The sequence below is a fragment of the Oreochromis aureus genome, linkage group 13 (assembly GCF_013358895.1).
Source record: "Oreochromis aureus strain Israel breed Guangdong linkage group 13, ZZ_aureus, whole genome shotgun sequence".
NCBI classification, from domain to species: domain Eukaryota; kingdom Metazoa; phylum Chordata; class Actinopteri; order Cichliformes; family Cichlidae; genus Oreochromis; species Oreochromis aureus.
The window spans coordinates 25,756,509-25,775,118 of NC_052954.1; the positions used below are offsets into that span (position 1 = coordinate 25,756,509).

The window sequence follows — 18,610 nt, forward strand, 5'->3', positions numbered from 1 at the left end:
CTGGCAGCAATCACTTCAGAGTGTCGGGTCAGAACACTTGCAAATGTTCAGATGTGGGAAGAACAAACAGGCAGAGTCCAGGAATAAAGTTCTCAGTCTTTGTATTGTGTCTTTGTATTGTGTGTGGTGTGTGGTTTAACTATGCACTGAAGGCAACTTTACATTGGTTCATCATCTGTTACACAGAGCACAGAATCAACAACATGATAACAACGAATCTCCCTGCTAGCAGCTAATTAGCGAACAAATCTGTTATGCTAGCGAACTGCCACTGATACATAACATCACTTAAACAGAAGCAGAAACTGCTGGTAAGTCATCAAATAAACTCATGGCTGAACTAGCGTAACCGAGTGAAGTAAAACATTAACTTACGGTCTTATGAACGCACACACTGCCCGTTGTTGTGCTGCCGTTTGTCTCTGAACTAAAGCTGCGGACATGCGCACCCATGGTGCATTCAGGGGCATAGGGAATCCCATACACAAACCTAACCCTTTTGTACAGCCGCCCCAAATTTGGTGTACAAATTTGACCTTGTGGAATGTCCTCTGCACCTAAGCAGAATCCTGGGGTAGAACAGGCAACCTGATGAGCCGTGCCACTGGGCGAGTGTAAGTTCGGTCCTTTACTTGAGCGACTGCAGCTCTGACACGATCATCAGCCCCTGGTAAGATAGTTTTCACGGTTCCTATTTGCCAGAGCGCTGGTGGGGTCTGCTGATCAACAATGAGAACCACAGATCCAACTGCAATGTTGTCTGTTTCCTTGTGCCATTTCTGCCGTGGTTGCAAGGTGGGCATAAAATGCCGTATGAAGTGCTTCCAGAATTGGTCAGCCAGGACTTGAGTGTGTCTCCACCTCTTCGACTGAGCAGCTCGGATTCTGGATAGAACACTTGGGGTGAGAGCAATCTGGCCGCCCCATCAACAAAGAGTAGGGCGTGATGGGATCTGGGTCTGCGATGTCTGAAGAAACATAACCCAAAGGCCTGGAGTTGAGTATACTCTCCACCTCAAGCAGGACAGTCCTCAGCACTTCCTCTGACACTATCTGCGCTCCCAGCATTAGTGCGCAGGGCGGTTTTCTGAGATCGCACCTCTCTCCCAAGACCCACCAAAGTGTGGAGCACTAGGGGATTGAAAGAGAATCGGATCTGTTCTGCCGCCAGTTGCTGTCTAAGATCTGGTGTGAGGCAGTGAATGCTTCTTGTAGTTCCTTACTTGCACCTCGAAAGTTGGTACCCTGGTCTGAAAGGAGTTCAAGCGGCTTCCCTCTACGGGCTATGAACCGTCTGAGTGACATCAAGAAGGAGTCAACATCCATGTTTACCAGCAGATCCAGGTGAACTGCTCGAGTAGTAAGACACTTGAAAAGGATGCCCCACCTTTTTCTGTGCGCCCCCCACTTTAATGAGCATAGGGGCGAAACAGTCCATTCCAGTTGAATAGAAAGCAGGTCGGAAGAGCCTCAAACTTGAGGGCGGCAAATCTGCCATTTTCGGGACTTCTGGTTGACCTCTCCACTTCTTGCATTCGGGACAGTAATGCTGATGTCTTCTGACTGCCTCTCTCCCCTTAAGATCCAGTATTTCCGGGCGCAACTCAGCGAAAACACGTTCAGCTCCCGGGTGGTTGAGCTTATTGTCACATCGCTGGATTAGAAGCTTCGTAACTGGGTGAGCGGGCTCTAGAAGTACAGGGTGTAGTACCTCAGGGCTCAGGCCTTCACATCTGCGGAGTCGACCTCCAACTCTAATCAAATCAGAAGCCTTGTCATACTCAGGAGCGAGGGTAATTAGCCTGCTACTGGATGGAATCAACTTCTCTGATTTAAGCAATGTGAATTCTTTCGGAAGCTCTCATCTGAGAATGTCTAAGTAGGGCCAGCTCTGCCCTTGAAAAATCATCAGCATCAGGGTGACTGGTGTCCGTAGCCGCCCGTGCATCAATTGAGCAGTGGCTTTCAGAAGTTCCTCATACGTGCTGAACTGTTTGGCGTCAGGTATCGCTGGACTAGCGGATCCAGTAAGCAGACCACAGAACACTGGCTTCTTCAGCTCATCCACTTCCTCCTTAGCTTCTCCCACCGGTGCTTGTGGCCAAAGGCTGGGTGGCAGCTGAAGAAATGGTGGCCCCAGCTCCATCGATTCTCACCAGCAAGCTGAGCCACAGTTTTCCCTCTCGTGATATCGTCTGCTGGATTGGTTCCTGAGTCCACGTGCATCGCCAAGAGGCTCCAGCAGAGAGTTCTTGTACCTCTGCAACTCTGGTTCCCACAAAGACTTTATATCTGCATGAATCTGAATGGAGCCAGTTAAGCACTGTAGTCGAGTCTGTCCAGAACACCACATCTTGGATGTCAAGGGTCAGTTCTTTCTTCAGAACAGAAGCCAGCTGTGCTCCTGTAAGGGCTCCACACAACTCTAGCCTTGGAATTGAGAGTTGCTTCTTGGGTGCAACTCTCGACCTTGCAGCCAAAAAAGCCACCTGGACCTTTCCTTCCCCTTGGTCGGTGCGTAGATATGCCACAGACCCATAGGCACGCTCAGAGGCATCACAGAACACATGAAGGCTTCGATGGCTCTTACTACAATCCGAGTGTGGGTCAGTGTAGCATCTCGGCAGTGTTATCTGTGAGAGCTGGCCAAGTTCACTTTCCCACAAACGCCAGGCATGGAGCAGATTCTCAGGTAAGTGAGGATCATCCCATCCTCTTTTCTTGTCCCAGAGGTGTTGCACGATGACCTTTGCTCTGGTTGTATATGGAATAAGAAACCCGAGAGGATCATACTGCTGGGCGAGCAGCCGATAAATGTTGCGCATTGTTGGCTCTGAACTGACGCTCTGCTGATGCTTGTGCCGGAGTGCATCAGTCTTACAGTGCCATACGAGCCCTAGAGTGCGCTCTTGAGGATCGGCTGACTCCTGGGAGAGCCAGAGAACGCTACCTCTGACTGGGACTCAACTGGTAGGTGGCTGATGACCGTGTGGACATTGCTAGCCCATTGTCGTAGTTCAAATCCACCCTCCAAGAGGAGAGACTGCAGGCGATCCACCAACTTCTTGGCTTGGCCTTCTGATGGGAGGCTCTGCAAACAGTTGTCAACATAGAAATTACGTTCTATGGACAGACGAGCATCCTCCCCTGGCTCAGTGTGTTTGTGGACATGGTGTTGAAGTGCAAGGTAGCGCAGCATGGACTGCATGTAGTCCCAAAGGGAAGCACCTGCCACTGGTAGATGGTGGGGTTTTCGTCTACCTCCATGTCTCGCCACAGGAAACAGAAAAGCGTTTGTCCTCATCTAGCAGACGGACCTGATGGAACATCCCCTTTATGTCACTGCTGAAGGCGACTGGGTGTTCCCTGAACCTGAGAAGGACTCCCAACAGGCTAGCTCCCAGTGTAGGCCCTGGAAGAAGGCAGTCATTCAGGCTCTGACCCTTGTAGGTGAAGGAACAGTTGAACACTATCCTGTCCTTCCCGTTGTGGTGCACCATGTGATGGGGATAAACCACGAACAGTTACACACTGCGGCCTCTTCCGTGCAACAGCTGTGACGAAGCCAGCCTGCAGCAGTTTTTGGATTTCAGAGAGTAGGCAGCTGCCTTCTGTGGTTCTCTGGCAAGTCGTTTCTCTGTACCACGAAGCTGGGCCAAAACTGCCTCTGGTGTAGCACAAAGTGGGGAAGATTCTTCTTCCACAGTAGTGGGGTGGCGTGGCGGTTTACTCCATCAATTGTTACTCGAATTGTCCGTTCTTCAAGTCTCTGAATGGCCTCAGCGTCTTGTCGGGACCTGGTAATGAGTCGTTCACTCCGGTATGGCAAGATATCCATCTTCCAGAGTCTCTCAACATGGCTGAAGAGCTCAGCTTCTGGTGAGGCCCCAGAGGTGAAGAGACACTGCTGTGGGGTTAGCCGCTGGCGTAGGAATCTCGATGGACCCTGCAAAGTCCATCCAAGTCGGTGTGCACAGCTGCTGGTCCACCTGGAGGGCCTAGACGTACTGGCTCCACAGGAGTGAGAAGATGTGGATTATCCGACCCAATAAGCAGAAGGGGCTGTACTTCCTTTATGTCTGGCAGTGGCAGGTGCTTAAGGTGACGGTACCGCTCCTGTAATGCTCTTATTGGGTAACTATGGCGTGCTAGGCCAAGTTCCTTTGCTGTGAAGGCTCGGTGGATCTGGAAGGACTTGTTAGGCTGTGAGGCAGGAGAAATGGAGAATGACACAGCGGCACCATGGATGGTACAGCTATCTTGACGGACAGTGCGGAGTGCTAGGTCTTCAGCTTCCCATGCAGCCCCAAGCGATCAGCTGCTTCATGCAGAAGTATGGTACGCTCTGAACCATCATCCAGTATAGCATAGGTTTCAACCATCTTGGTACTGCTCTAATGATGACACGACTTAGCTTGAGTAGCACCTGACTGCTATCGGTTTGCCGGTCTCGTGCCGTGTCTCAGAAGTGGAGCTTACTAAGCACGTGCTTTCCTCTGGTGCACTGGTTGAATCAGAGGCTGTAGCATCTGGGCTGGTATTGACATCATGAAGAACTTCCAGATGTCGCCGCCCACATGGTTTACACTTGGCTTTGAGGTTACACTTAGCTGCTTGATGATCACGGGCGCATCGCCAGCACCTCTTATTCACCTTAATCCACTCTGTCTTCTGCTCCTTCGACAAGAGTTTGAAGTTACTGCACTGATTCAGGTAATGCTGCACCGTGTTACAGAATGGGCAGTACTTCTTGGGCCTTTCTTGTGTCGCTGCCATGTCACCTTCCATCTTTCTCCTGGGCTCACTACCATGGAGAATGGTGGTAGCCTTCTGAAACTTATGCTCAGGACGTCTCTCCTTCCGTGAAACTTGCCTCTCCCTATCGGAGTGGTCACAGTATTGGTCTCCAATTACCTGGACACGCACCTCATACTCGAGCCATTCAGCCAGATCAAGCAGTGTTGGTATAGGAGTGTTGAGGGGATTAACAAATCTCTGGAAATTTGCTCTTAGGTCATAAGGTAACTTAGCTAAGAGGCGAGATACATGTGAGCCACACCTCAACTCTGTCCGACCTTGTTCTCCCAACTGGTGTAGCATCCCCACTAGCGCACGGACTTGGAGGGCAAAAGACTTGAAGGCTCTGATGTCACCACTCCTAATGTTGGGTCCATCCATCAGTTTGGTAATCCTTTTAAGGCCAGATGTTGAGGTTGCCCATACATTTCTGTAAGTGCTCTCATGGTGTCAGCAAATGGGAATGGACTGTTACTGTATGAGTCAGCTACAAGTAGTGCATCTTCACACTTAAGGTGATCTGTCAAGATCTGGAACTTGAAGTGTTCAGGAGCATCAAGTGGAAGTATGTTATCTAGAGCTAACTTTAATCTTGCAAACTCACGTGGGTCCTCGTGCACAAAGTCAGGGATCGGTTGGTTGAGGTCCACGATAAGTCTCTATTGGTTGGGCTCTGCTGAGAGAGTGGTGTCTGAGGGCACCCACCTGGTTGCAGACGATCGGGTGGACACTGTCGGCGGTCATCTGGGTAGTTACCGCAGCGCCTGTACGGATGACTCGAATCCTGATACCCATATCCATAAGGAGAACGATAGTGACTGTCAGGGCAGCTTGGGTGACCAGGGGTAGGATACCTGTCATCTTGTCTGTAGTATGGGTCATCTTCATAGCCGGCCCCTAGCCTTGGCAATCTAGGAGAAGTGGCAGGCTGACTGTAGTTCCTGTGGCGACGAGCATACACCTCATCAACCCTTCTTTGTCCTGCATAATACGGTGACCGTCCCCTGCTGCTGAAGCTTGAAGTGAAGGGGCCTCTCACCTGGTGTCATTGGTGGAAGAAAATCTTGAGATTCAGGGCATGAGTCGGCCGAAGGTGATGGTGACTGTGCGCTGCACTCCCTGTCAAGATCTGCTTCATTTAGACTGTGCGTGAGCTCCTCGATCAGGCCCTGCTGGCTGTCCTTGGATGTTGAGGCTCATCCCCAAATGGCACCTGTGGAGCACTTTCAGGCTGATGTGGGCTCTTCTGCCCTCTGATTGGCACCAGCTTACTAGTGTGGGCAGGTGTGGTTGATGTCACATCCTCACAATGTCCAGACCGTGTCGTGGCATGCTGTGGAGCTAGTACAGGAGAGCTAGAGATCAGTTCTGTCAGGCGTTGCACATCTAGTCGGAGCTGATTGTGTTCCTCTTTCATATGATGAATATATTGGAGAATTTCAGGATGAGTAGAATGCTTGCCCTGATCATCATAAGAGAGTCGGTTCTTAGCGAAGTCGTCCACTTCATAATTCTGGAGGTATGATGGCAGCTTGCTATGTCTGCGTGGGCGGTCACACTCTCTGTATGGATATCGGTCTTCCATCCTGAACATATAAGGCTGAAGCAGTTGCTCTCATCCGGCTCGAAGGACCAAATGTTTAGAAGGGTGAAAGAAATCTGAGCTGGCAGCAATCACTTCAGAGTGTCGGGTCAGAACACTTGCAAATGTTCAGATGTGGGAAGAACAAACAGGCAGAGTCCAGGAATAAAGTTCTCAGTCTTTGTATTGTGTGTGTGTGTGTGGTTTAACTATGCACTGAAGGCAACTTTACATTGGTTCATCATCTGTTACACAGAGCACAGAATCAACAACATGATAACAACGAATCTCCCTGCTAGCAGCTAATTAGCGAACAAATCTGTTATGCTAGCGAACTGCCACTGATACATAACATCACTTAAACAGAAGCAGAAACTGCTGGTAAGTCATCAAATACGCTCATGGCTGAACCCCAACGTAACCGAGTGAAGTAAAACATTAACTTACGGTCTTATGAACGCACACACTGCCCGTTGTTCGGCTGCCGTTTGTCTCTGAACTAAAGCTGCGGACATGCGCACCCATGGTGCATTCAGGGGGCATAGGGAATCCCATACACAAACCTAACCCTTTTGTACAGTTTCCTTCAGTCTCTGAACACAGGTTCTCTCCTGTGAAATACAACTATAAAAAAAACCTATATACTAATAGTTAAGTATACACTAATATATAATATATATTAGTTCTGTCAACAATTAAAATGTTTAATCTGATCCAACACAGGGTTACTGTGGATTAATTTTGATTAATCACGACTAAATATCATTCATTCTTATTCTATATTAATCCCATTTCATTTGGCATGAGCAAACAGACTCGCGAAAAAAGGAAAATATACACACCTAACATGTTTATTGAACATCTTGAAATTCATGTTAACAAAAAACTCAGTAAACTTTTATCCACTCTCTCTGTCACTCTTGAGAGTCACTTCAAGTCCTTGAAATGAGGAACCAAAGCTATGCGCGTCTTCTAAACGATAGTAATAGGTCTGCAGTTTGTTGCAATCCTCTTGGCAACTGTGTCAGTCAATATTTCAGAGGTGGACTTACTGAGTCCCCGATGCTCCGTGAGTGGTTTGTCGTAAGTTGGGCCAAAGTGCTAGCAGCACCCTGGCTAACGTATGGTTCGGTCAATGTGATATTTTCAGCTGGAAGTGCTTCGATGAAAAGAAAATTCATTCTTGCACAGCGTGCATAATACTTTGTCGGTCGACTGTTCCGTCTTGTTATTCTTTTACTACTCAAATTTCCCATCGAGAGGGCCAATGTGCGTTTATCATCTTCCATACTGAGTTGATTGGTTCAGCTGCCCGTCATTAACAGGTCAACTGCCCATTTGTGCATGTGTGAAGGTAACTCTACTTGGACAAACTGCCCAAAATGCATTAACAGAAATATTTCAGGGATTTTGAGTCATTCTCCACTCCAGATGCGTTAATTGCGTTAAAAAATTTAATCGCGTTGACCGCGATGGCAGATTAATTTGCGTTAACGTGTTAATTTTGACAGCCCTAATTTAAACCAATTGAAATCATCACATTATTGTTTCTGTCCCAGAAACAATATATAAATATATTATATAATATATAATCAATATAAATTATCAGCATTGTACTAGTGAGTGGTGTACTTTGAAACAGTTTTCTGACATATGCTTATTTAATCAATCATCATTAAGCAGTGGTAGTAGTTAAGATATTTTTAACAAATATCAGATATTTCCCCACATCTATATTTTCAAACAAACCTGGAGAAAGAGGACGGGTTAATGATTACATTTTACTCAAACCTCTTTACACTGTAGTGCTTATGTATGGTGATGTTGGTATTTGTTGTTTGTTTACTTTCCACTGTTGCATGTAGCCATGTGTGTTGATCTAGCCAAAGATTGTTCCATATGAATAATCAACATAGAGCCAACAAAGAGAAGATACCAACTACATTACATTATACGTGGAAACTGATGTTGGAGATGTAAGCAAACATTGAGAGTTATTATTTCCTTTTCACAGGATGCTGGTTTTTTCACCGGACCTATGGAAGACGCTGTTGTAGTAGTCAAAGATGAAAGGTGGAAACGAATTCGCAACAGCGTGTCTCCATGCTTCACCAGTGGAAGACTGAAACAGGTTGATATCATATCTAAAGTTCATTAACCACTTATATCCCAAAAAGTTTGTTTCAGTGGGTGAAAGGTGGTGAAACATTTCCCCCACTGAAAACGCTACGTCCAGAAGAACAGAATCAACTTTTCTGGATTTCAATACCTGGATGATTGAGCATGCACCAAGACATAACCACTAATGTGATTAAACTATATACAAGATGAAGTACAAAACAAAAAGCCAGCAATTCCCATTATATGTTCTTATTTTTTCACAGCTACTGTACAAACATTGTTAAAGTTCTTAAACTAGAAAAACGAGTTTACAAAAAAATGTACCAACATCATCAGTGTGTTTTGATCTGTTTTCTTTCTACATATCTGACAGACATTTAACATATACAGAATATTAATAACATAATTTTCTTATTTTGTCTCCATTATATAAAAAGGTTTTCCCCTCGTTGCTCGCTATGCAGAACGACTTGTTGCAAAACTTGAGGAAATGAATTTGGATGAACCCATCACTGTCAAACAGTATGTTGTTATTCAGAAATATGCAAACATATTAAATTGTTCATCCTAAAATAAATAATGCACTGACCACTTGTCTTTTCCAACTCTCATAGGTTTGTGGCTCCTTACAGTTTAGACACTGTGACCAGTGCTTCTTTCAGTGTGGAGATAGACTCCATAAACAATCAAAATGATCCTGTTAATGTTCAAGTCCAAAAGTTCCTTAAATTCAAAATGTGGCTTTTCTTATTCATAAGTATGTCCTTCTTTTGACTTTTAAAAACTCATTTAATTGAGTTGTTTTCAGAAAGCAAACTCAATGGTATCTGCAGGTGTCAAATTTTGCTTATTCGGTCTGGTCTCCTTTCAGTGGCAGTTCCCTTTGGTGGACGTCTGGCAAAGTTCCTGAACATGGAAATCACACCCAGGGACAGTGTTGACTTTTCTACAACCTCCTCAAGAAATTTAAAACCAGCATCATGAAGACAAATCTGTAAGCTTTAAATCGACAAGGACATGAAACTAGTCACAGAGGCCATCAGCTCATCAGAAATGTTTACAGACATGAGAGACAAGAGAAGGTTGTTTTCCATATACATCTAGCTTTGAAACCACAGCACTCGCTCCCTGTAAGCTACGGGAAAATAATTTAGGGCAATACCTGGAATCATTTGCCACCTTTTATATACAGTCTATGCACACCGCAAAACATTATTGATATTTTTCTTCTGCTATTGACTCTCAATCATCCACATGTGAGCACATTTGAATATTGTCTTTTCTGATGTAGGCTCGAGCAGACTTCCTGCAGGTGTTGATTGAGAGTGAGATCCCAGAAAAGACGTATAAGAATGATGAAGAACAACCAAGTAAAGGTATGTGTTTACCACAGAAGTAATCCAGAATAACCCAGTCACCTATGTCACATTTACTTTAGACAACTCAGGATCAGGGTTTAACACACACACTTTTCTCATGAGATCAAATGTCTCAAAAGACCAGTCAGTCAGTATCATATATTATAAGCCAGGAGCTGGATGATAATCAGCTGAAGGGCTCTACACATCACTATGACATCCCTGTAAATATTTATAGAGCCACCCTAGCTATGGTAACATTTTGATAATGTGGCTATAAAAATTACATTAACCAAGTTGGATCTCAGGTCAACATGTAGAGTTTCAGCCAGAATGTAAACTACAGAAGACAAGAATCGAGGTTAAGGGTATGCATTGGTGCCAATGCATACCCTTAACTAAATGTACAGTTTCACTGAGCAACTTTTCAGCTGCCCTGTAGCACACACACTTCCAACCTCAGGTCCCAGCACATCCTTTATCGGGGAGCCATGACTGGATGATGGAGCTCAGGTGTGTACAGCCTCTGACGCCACACCCTGAACCTGCTGCTACACCCTTCCCCTGCAGCTGAGCCACAAACCACACTCCATCACAGAAAGTTTTAGTATTAATCTTAAAAGCATAGAAAAATAATACAAGAACAGGGAAATCAGTTCTTGTATCTTTTTATTAAAAATGATGCAGTTTAATGTCTCATTGCACTCTGAAATGAAACGAATGAATATTACAAATATGCAGTTGGAGTTTAAAAAAAAGAAATCATGGAATCAATTTATGAACCAAAATGTATTCTAAACTTTTGACCCATCAAAGCAGCCACCTTTGACAGATATAACAGCTGAAGACACCCGTGGGATTCATTCTACAATAAAACAAAAAATATCAAATATTCTTTTAGAAAGTTCTTCTCATACCTGATGCAGAGGTTCCCATAAATGAGTGGCACTTGTATGTTGCTTTGGTTTCACTCTTCTGCCAAGTCCAACCCAAACCAAAGGTTTGAGTCTGGAGACTGTGCTGGCCACTCCCTGATTTCAAGGTTACCATCTTGTTCTTTTTTTCCTGAGGTAGTCTGGCAAAGCTTGGAATTATGTTTTGGGTCATTATGTTGCTGTAGGATGAACCCCTGACCAACTAGGTTCATACCAGAGGGTGTTGCATGCCGCTGCAGAATGTTGTGGTAGTCGTTTTGGTTCAGGGTGCCTCTCCCTCTGTACAAGTCACCGAACCTGGATCCAGCAAAACAGCCCCAGACCAGTGCACTTCCTCCTCCATGTTTGACAGTTGATGCCACACACTGTGGAACCAAAATTTGCCTTCTTGATGGCGTACAAATGTCCTGCATGATGAAATGAAGATTTCAAATTTTCAAATTTTGATTCATGAGTTGATACCTTCTTCCAGTCTTCAATAGTCCAATGGCAGTGTTTTATGGCTTATCCTAACATCTTACCGATGGCTTTCTTGCTTCAACTCGTCCTGTCATGCCTGCAGCTCGAAGTCTTCTCTGTACATTTGAAGCTGAGACTTGCTTACTGCTGTTAGGGTCAACCCGTGTGGACCCAGGTAGCAGATCACACAGACACTTTAAGCTACAGCGTAAATGATTTATTTACAGTGACAGAGTAACAATAACACAGTTCTGGGATTGCCGTTATAAGTGGTGGAGGACTCAAACAGTCTATGGGAAGGCAAGGGAGCAGAGATTAGAGAATAGACACGGTGAGAGGAAGACGAGGACTATGTGAGGTGAGTGAGTTGGAGAGCTTACTTGCCACAAGTTTGGTGACAGGCTGGGCCAGGGGGTGTGAGGAGCTGGTGGATGAGGCAAATAGAGTGCGGGCTAGTGACGGGCGCAGGCTGACGAGGGTGACCAATATTCAGAAAGAAACCAACACGTTACCACTTGTGCATGAGGCAATACTCCGACACCAGAGAGCAGCTGTGCTGCTCCTCAAATGGCCCCAGCTGATGATGCCTGATGCCCTACAGGTGTGCCAGGGAATTCAGAGGATCACAGTCCTGCCTGCCTGCGCCGAAAGAGGGAAATGACAGGACAGCAACACACACCATCCCAACTCCTAATAACTACGACCACTATTAAGCTGTTGTCCTGTGAGCTGCCTATCATGCAAGCTGTTAACTCACAGAAACTTGTCCTCGAATTCAGTTGTTTCTTTGGGTCTGACTTTGTTTACAATTTCTCTGTAAGAAAGACCTACATCTGTAAGTGTTATGATAGCCTGTCTCTCCTCCATCTTAATTGCCTTTTTCTTGCCATTTTTGTAGTAACACACTACTTTCTGCAGTACAACCATATTCAACTGATGCTCATGAGGATATGGTACCACAGTGTGTTCAAGACTCCAGAAAAGTCAGAACGCCTGTAGGAATTAGTAGCACCAGCTTTAACCCTAACCCTAACTCTAGCTGCCCACAGGGGCAAGAAAGTACTAGCTACTGATTACGCTTAAATAAGATCATTAATTTTTTTTTTTTTTTTTCATAGGTTTGACTGAACATGAGATCCTTTCCCAGGCCTTGGTCTTCATCTTTGGAGGCTACGAGACCACCAGTACCACTCTAACTAACATCCTTTATAATCTGGCCACCAACCCTGATGCGTTGCAGACCTTACACAAAGAGATTGATGCTAACCTGAAGAAAGATGTACAGTAATTCATCACATAATTTGTTGCCATCCTTGAGTCAGTGGTGGATGCCATTTGCATATTTTGTTTTTATGTTTGCCTTCTTTATATTTTGCCTAGGCACCCATTTCATATGAAGAGCTGACCGGTCTACAGTACCTGGAGCAAGTTATACTTGAATCCATGCGACTGATTCCCACTGCCCCTCGCCTCAACAGGGTGTGCAAAAAAAACTGTGCAAGTGAATGGACTCACCATCCCTGAAGGAACCACAATTAGAATTCGGTGTGGGTGTTGCACAAAGATCCACGCTACTGGGACTCACCTGAGCTTTTTAGACCAGAGAGGTAAATGTGCGTGTAGGTGTGTCATCACAAGGTTATGAAGAACTCTGTTATCCTTTGCAAGAAAGAGTAATTAGTGAAACCTGGGACATTATGCTTTGCTTTATCTTTGGTAGATCTTTTGGATGTTTTATCCTTTATAGCTTCCACCTAAGTACTGCTTTGATCATAGGTTTTTCCCTGCTGTAAGATCTGACTGGCCAATGGGTCCCTAATCCCTGATTAGATGGTTTAGCAGGAAGACCCCTCAAAGCTTTAGAAGTAATGATATATTTTTGCCCTGACCTATGCCCCCCTACTCTTTATGTTGTAGGTTTACAGACTGCCTAAAAATCATGGCTCAATACAATGAGAATTATTTGATTTTACATATCTACATTTTTAAAGTTTGTTTGATCTGTATCTGCAGGTTCAGTAAAGACAGCATGGAAGAGGTGAACCCATACGCGTTCATGCCATTTGGACTCGGCCCTCGTAACTGCATTGGGATGCGCTACGCCCTCCTCGTCATGAAGATGGTTATTGTCTGTCTCTTGCAGAAGTACACTTTGGAAACATGCAAAGAGACCATGGTAAGAGCAACACTCCTCCACATTCAAAGTGTCATGGTACTCTGCTGTCCTGTCCCTGATGTTACATCCATTTCTTTTCTTTTTTCTAGATTCCACTTCGGTATGACTGGAAGTTTCAACCAGTTCAGCCTGTAAAACTCAAGTTTGTTCCCAGAAATAAGTAGTCTGAGAGGGAACCTCTCCAAATCCTATCAAACATTTTATTGTATGATTTTCTTTTGATGTGGGGCAAGTGCTGCCATAAGGGCATTCAGTATGCAATTTTTTTCTGCTGCTTAACTGTAAAATGTTAAATCAGTGCAGTGTAAATATTTGAATTGTCTTGCAATATTAATAAATCAAATGTATTTTAATTACTTTTTTTTTAAAATTGTGTTGAATTTTTTCAAAAAGCTAACTTTACTAATGGTTTACTGTATGAATTTCCTGATAACCATCTTTGATTTGTGCAAACATATTATTCTGTGACACTTTATCTTTAGGTTTGCCTTTGTTATTTTTGTCTTGTTTTCCGTCATGCATGAGCTTTATACAAATGAATAAATAAAATTACAATTTGAAATCTAGAGACTTATCAGAATATCTCTTGGGACAGTTAAGTCCATGAAATAAGCTGCTGGCAGCTATACACGTCTCATTGATGGCTGTAGTCTTATTATTGGTTTTACCTCACAGGTAGTCAGGTTTCCAAAGGCATAGGGTCTTGTGGGCTAGTCAGAGCGGATACTCCATTTCCCCCCATGCATCCAGTCTTGAGTCTTGTAGACCGATAGCCTTTCTGGCTCTCAGGCAGAAAAATAAAGAAACAGTACTCACAAAGTTTACTGATGCTATTAAAAAAATGCCCTCAGTGTGGAGTGTCTAACATAACCTAATATTTATACAGGTACAGGTGTTTTCTAGTCAATTCTTTAGTCTCCAAAGAGAGACACACCAAAGCATCACAAGATAAATTTGAATGCTGTCTTTGAGATCTTTTCATTGAATTCTTAAATGCAAGAAAATCCTAACAATAATACTAAACCTTCCACCTATCAAACTTTCTTCTACTTGGCTGTCCCTCAAAGCCGAGAGTTGAACAGCAGGTGGGTGGAGCTGCTGTTTCTGAAATAACTCTATTAGGCGTTGTAGGGATTCACATATATTGACTTGATTATTTGAAACTGTTAAATATATGCATCCGCCAGTAAAACAAAAAGAATAGACTGTAACAGGAAGAACAGTGCTGCTTCCTAGAATTGTGAATGTTGGCATATTGATCCAGCTAACTCTGCAGCTACCTGTACTGAAGGGATTAATGTGAGCACATTTCCATAAAGGTGTGAGGAGAGGAAATAAAATTAATTATCTTTTTGTAAAGATGGAAATTTTCCTACAAAGATTTGTGAAAATAAACCTCACAAATAATATCACAGAGAAGAATTTGCCTGAAATCTGGTTTTCATAAAACTGACAAGAAATTGAAACATTTATACTCAAATGATGAATGTTTGTGTAATTGTATTTTAAATTCTAATTACAATTCCACAGTTTTAAGATAAACGACTTCATTAAATTCTGTGCATTTTTGTCAGTGAATAAACACCACAGGTGTGTAAAAGTACTAGTAAATCCAGTGTCAAATAGGTCGTGCATTTACTAAGCAGTTGCCCTTGGCACACTGATACATGTGACCAATATCACTAACTTTACACCAGCGTTTTTATCTCCTTCCTCTTCCTGTGTTATTGTGGGAAAGGTTACACAAAAGTGCTGAGCATGCGCAGCTGTAACAGTTTCACACAAACATCATAAAAAATAGAATCACCTGTAGCGCTTTGTCAGAAAGAAGTCGCAATGTTTTTCACGCTGTTTTCAGCAACCACCTGGACTTTGCTGGTCCTGCTTTTCACGCTGATTTTACTGTGAGTATTCCTCGACTACTGTTTTGCAAGACAATCGGGCCCTTATGTTATGTCGCGGTCAAACCACTCGTCGTGGAATTTTGTTTCTCCTGTATTTCTTTTGTTTTAATGTCCAACTGACGATTTCAGATTTTCTCTGTTTTGTGACACAGGTACGGATTATGGCCATATCGGTTCTTCAAAAGCTGGGGATACCTGGACCGAGGCCCCTGCCTTATATTGGAACGATGCTGGGCATAAGAAAGGTACGCACAGAAACCAAACTCACCTTAGAGACTGAGATATGAGGAGCTGACTAATTTGATCTTTGAGAAGTGAGGAGGAAATATTTAATATCCTTATCAATCGTCACTATCAATGACCTGCCTGACTTCTCTGTATTTTGAATGCACATGTCCTATTCAGTGGCATATTGACACTAAAACACATTTTCCTATAACTTTTTGCAGGGAATTCTTGGTTTTGACCTAGAGTGCCATGCCAAGTATGGGGGACGTCTGGGGTGAGTATTTACTTCATCAACCAGGAAGTCCACTCATGTTAAAATATGTTTGTGAGCCCCCACCCCCAAAAAGAATAAATAAAATAAAAATAAAATAGAACAATTCTGAATTCATTGTCAATAATGCTGCGGTCTAAAAAAAAAAAAAAAAAAAAAAAAGGTTTAAAACAAAAATGCCTTAAACAATTAGCCATGAATTGTGTTATTGTAAACTGCTGTTTTCTTTTTGCAGGTTGTACGATGGACTGACGCGCCGTTGTTAATGGTGGCCGACCCTGAGATTGTTAAAACTGTGATGGTGAAGGAGTGCTACTCTGTGTTCACCAACCGCAGGGTAAGAAGCTCTCTTCCATCATATACCAGAGTGAAAATTCAGCAAATCAGATGTAGTACAATGCTGACATCTGCTCTCAGATATCTGTTAAGTTGCATCATTTATTAGATTTCATGAAACCTCTGGACGTCCTGCCACTCTCCATAGAACGCAGTAAAATATTAGCAAAACATGGATACAAATACTTTCTCACTTTTTACATTAACAAAATTGCTAGCAGTGATTTTGAAAGCAACTTAGGAAATTCTCCAGTTTATAGTGTCAGCAGCACTACAGGAAAGACTGTTACCACATGAAATGTAAAAAGTAAGTAATATTACTCAAGGGTTACATCAGCCAACACAGCAGCTGAAGAACATGAAGCAAACCAGGAAACACACTTCACTGTTTCACAAAAAAATACAGAACAAAGACAGATGTTTAACATCTATCTCACTCTGTATGACAGAATCAAAGCTAATTGTAGGAAGGGTTTATGTATTTAAACTAGTGCTGTCAATAGATTAAAAATTAACTAATTAATCTCACAACTTTCTGTAATTAATCACCATTAATCACAGTGACTTGATCAATAGCCTGGTCAATTACTTTAAAACTTTTAGTTAAGCTTGTAACTGAAATTTATGCAATATAATGAAGTAAATGCAGAATAAACACAAAGAATGTGTGCTTAAATTCAAAGAGAATTTGAATAGTTTCCTTCAGTCTCTGAACACAGGTTCTCTCCTGTGAAATACAACTATAAAAAAAAACCTATATACTAATAGTTAAGTATACACTAATATATAATATATATTAGTTCTGTCAACAATTAAAATGTTTAATCTGATCCAACACAGGGTTACTGTGGATTAATTTTGATTAATCACGACTAAATATCATTCATTCTTATTCTATATTAATCCCATTTCATTTTGCATGAGCAAACAGACTCGCGAAAAAAGGAAAATATACACACCTAACATGTTTATTGAACATCTTGAAATTCATGTTAACAAAAACTCAGTAAACTTTTATCCACTCTCTGTCACTCTTGAGAGTCACTTCAAGTCCTTGAAATGAGGAACCAAAGCTATGCGCGTCTTCTAAACGATAGTAATAGGTCTGCAGTTTGTTGCAATCCTCTTGGCAACTGTGTCAGTCAATATTTCAGAGGTGGACTTACTGAGTCCCCGATGCTCCGTGAGTGGTTTGTCGCAAGTTGGGCCAAAGTGCTAGCAGCACCCCTGGCTAACGTATGGTTCGGGTCAATGTGATATTTTCAGCTGGAAGTGCTTCGATGAAAAGAAAATTCATTCTTGCACAGCGTGCATAATACTTTGTCGGTCGACTGTTCCGTCTTGTTATTCTTTTACTACTCAAATTTCCCATCGAGAGGGCCAATGTGCGTTTATCATCTTCCATACTGAGTTGATTGGTTCAGCTGCCCGTCATTAACAGATCAACTGCCCATTTGTGCATGTGTGAAGGTAACTCTACTTGGACAAACTGCCCAAAATGTGTTAACAGAAATATTTCAGGGATTTTGAGTCATTCTCCACTCCAGATGCGTTAATTGCGTTAAAAAATTTAATCGCGTTGACCGCGCGATGGCAGATTAATTTATGTTAACGTGTTAATTTTGACAGCCCTAATTTAAACCAATTGAAATCATCACATTATTGTTTCTGTCCCAGAAACAATATATAAATATATTATATAATATATAATCAATATAAATTATCAGCATTGTACTAGTGAGTGGTGTACTTTGAAACAGTTTTCTGACATATGCTTATTTAATCAATCATCATTAAGCAGTGGTAGTAGTTAAGATATTTTTAACAAATATCAGATATTTCCCCACATCTATATTATCAAACAAACCTGGAGAAAGAGGACGGGTTAATGATTACATTTTACTCAAACCTCTTTACACTGTAGTGCTTATGTATGGTGATGTTGGTATTTGTTGTTTGTTTACTTTCCACTGTTGCATGTAGCCATGTGTGTTGATCTAGCCAAAGATTGTTCCATATGAATAATCAACATAGAGCCAACAAAGAGAAGATACCAACTACATTACATTATACGTGGAAACTGATGTTGGAGATGTAAGCAAACATTGAGAGTTATTATTTCCTTTTCACAGGATGCTGGTTTTTTCACTGGACCTATGGAAGACGCTGTTGTAGTAGTCAAAGATGAAAGGTGGAAACGAATTAGCAACAGCGTGTCTCCATGCTTCACCAGTGGAAGACTGAAACAGGTTGATATCATATCTAAAGTTCATTAACCACTTATATCCCAAAAAGTTTGTTTCAGTGGGGAAAGGTGGTGAAACATTTCCCCACTGAAAACGCTTCGTCCAGAAGAACAGAATCAACTTTTCTGGATTTCAATACCTGGATGATTGAGCATGCATCAAGACATAACCACTAATGTGATTAAACTATATACAAA

General features: G+C 42.7%; 1 pseudogene; it reads left to right on the plus strand.

The window, feature by feature from the left end:
• The window catches only part of LOC116325753, a 19,393-nt pseudogene extending 5,399 nt beyond the window's left edge, over positions 1–13,994 (plus strand).
• Positions 13,995–18,610: the final 4,616 nt, after the last annotated feature.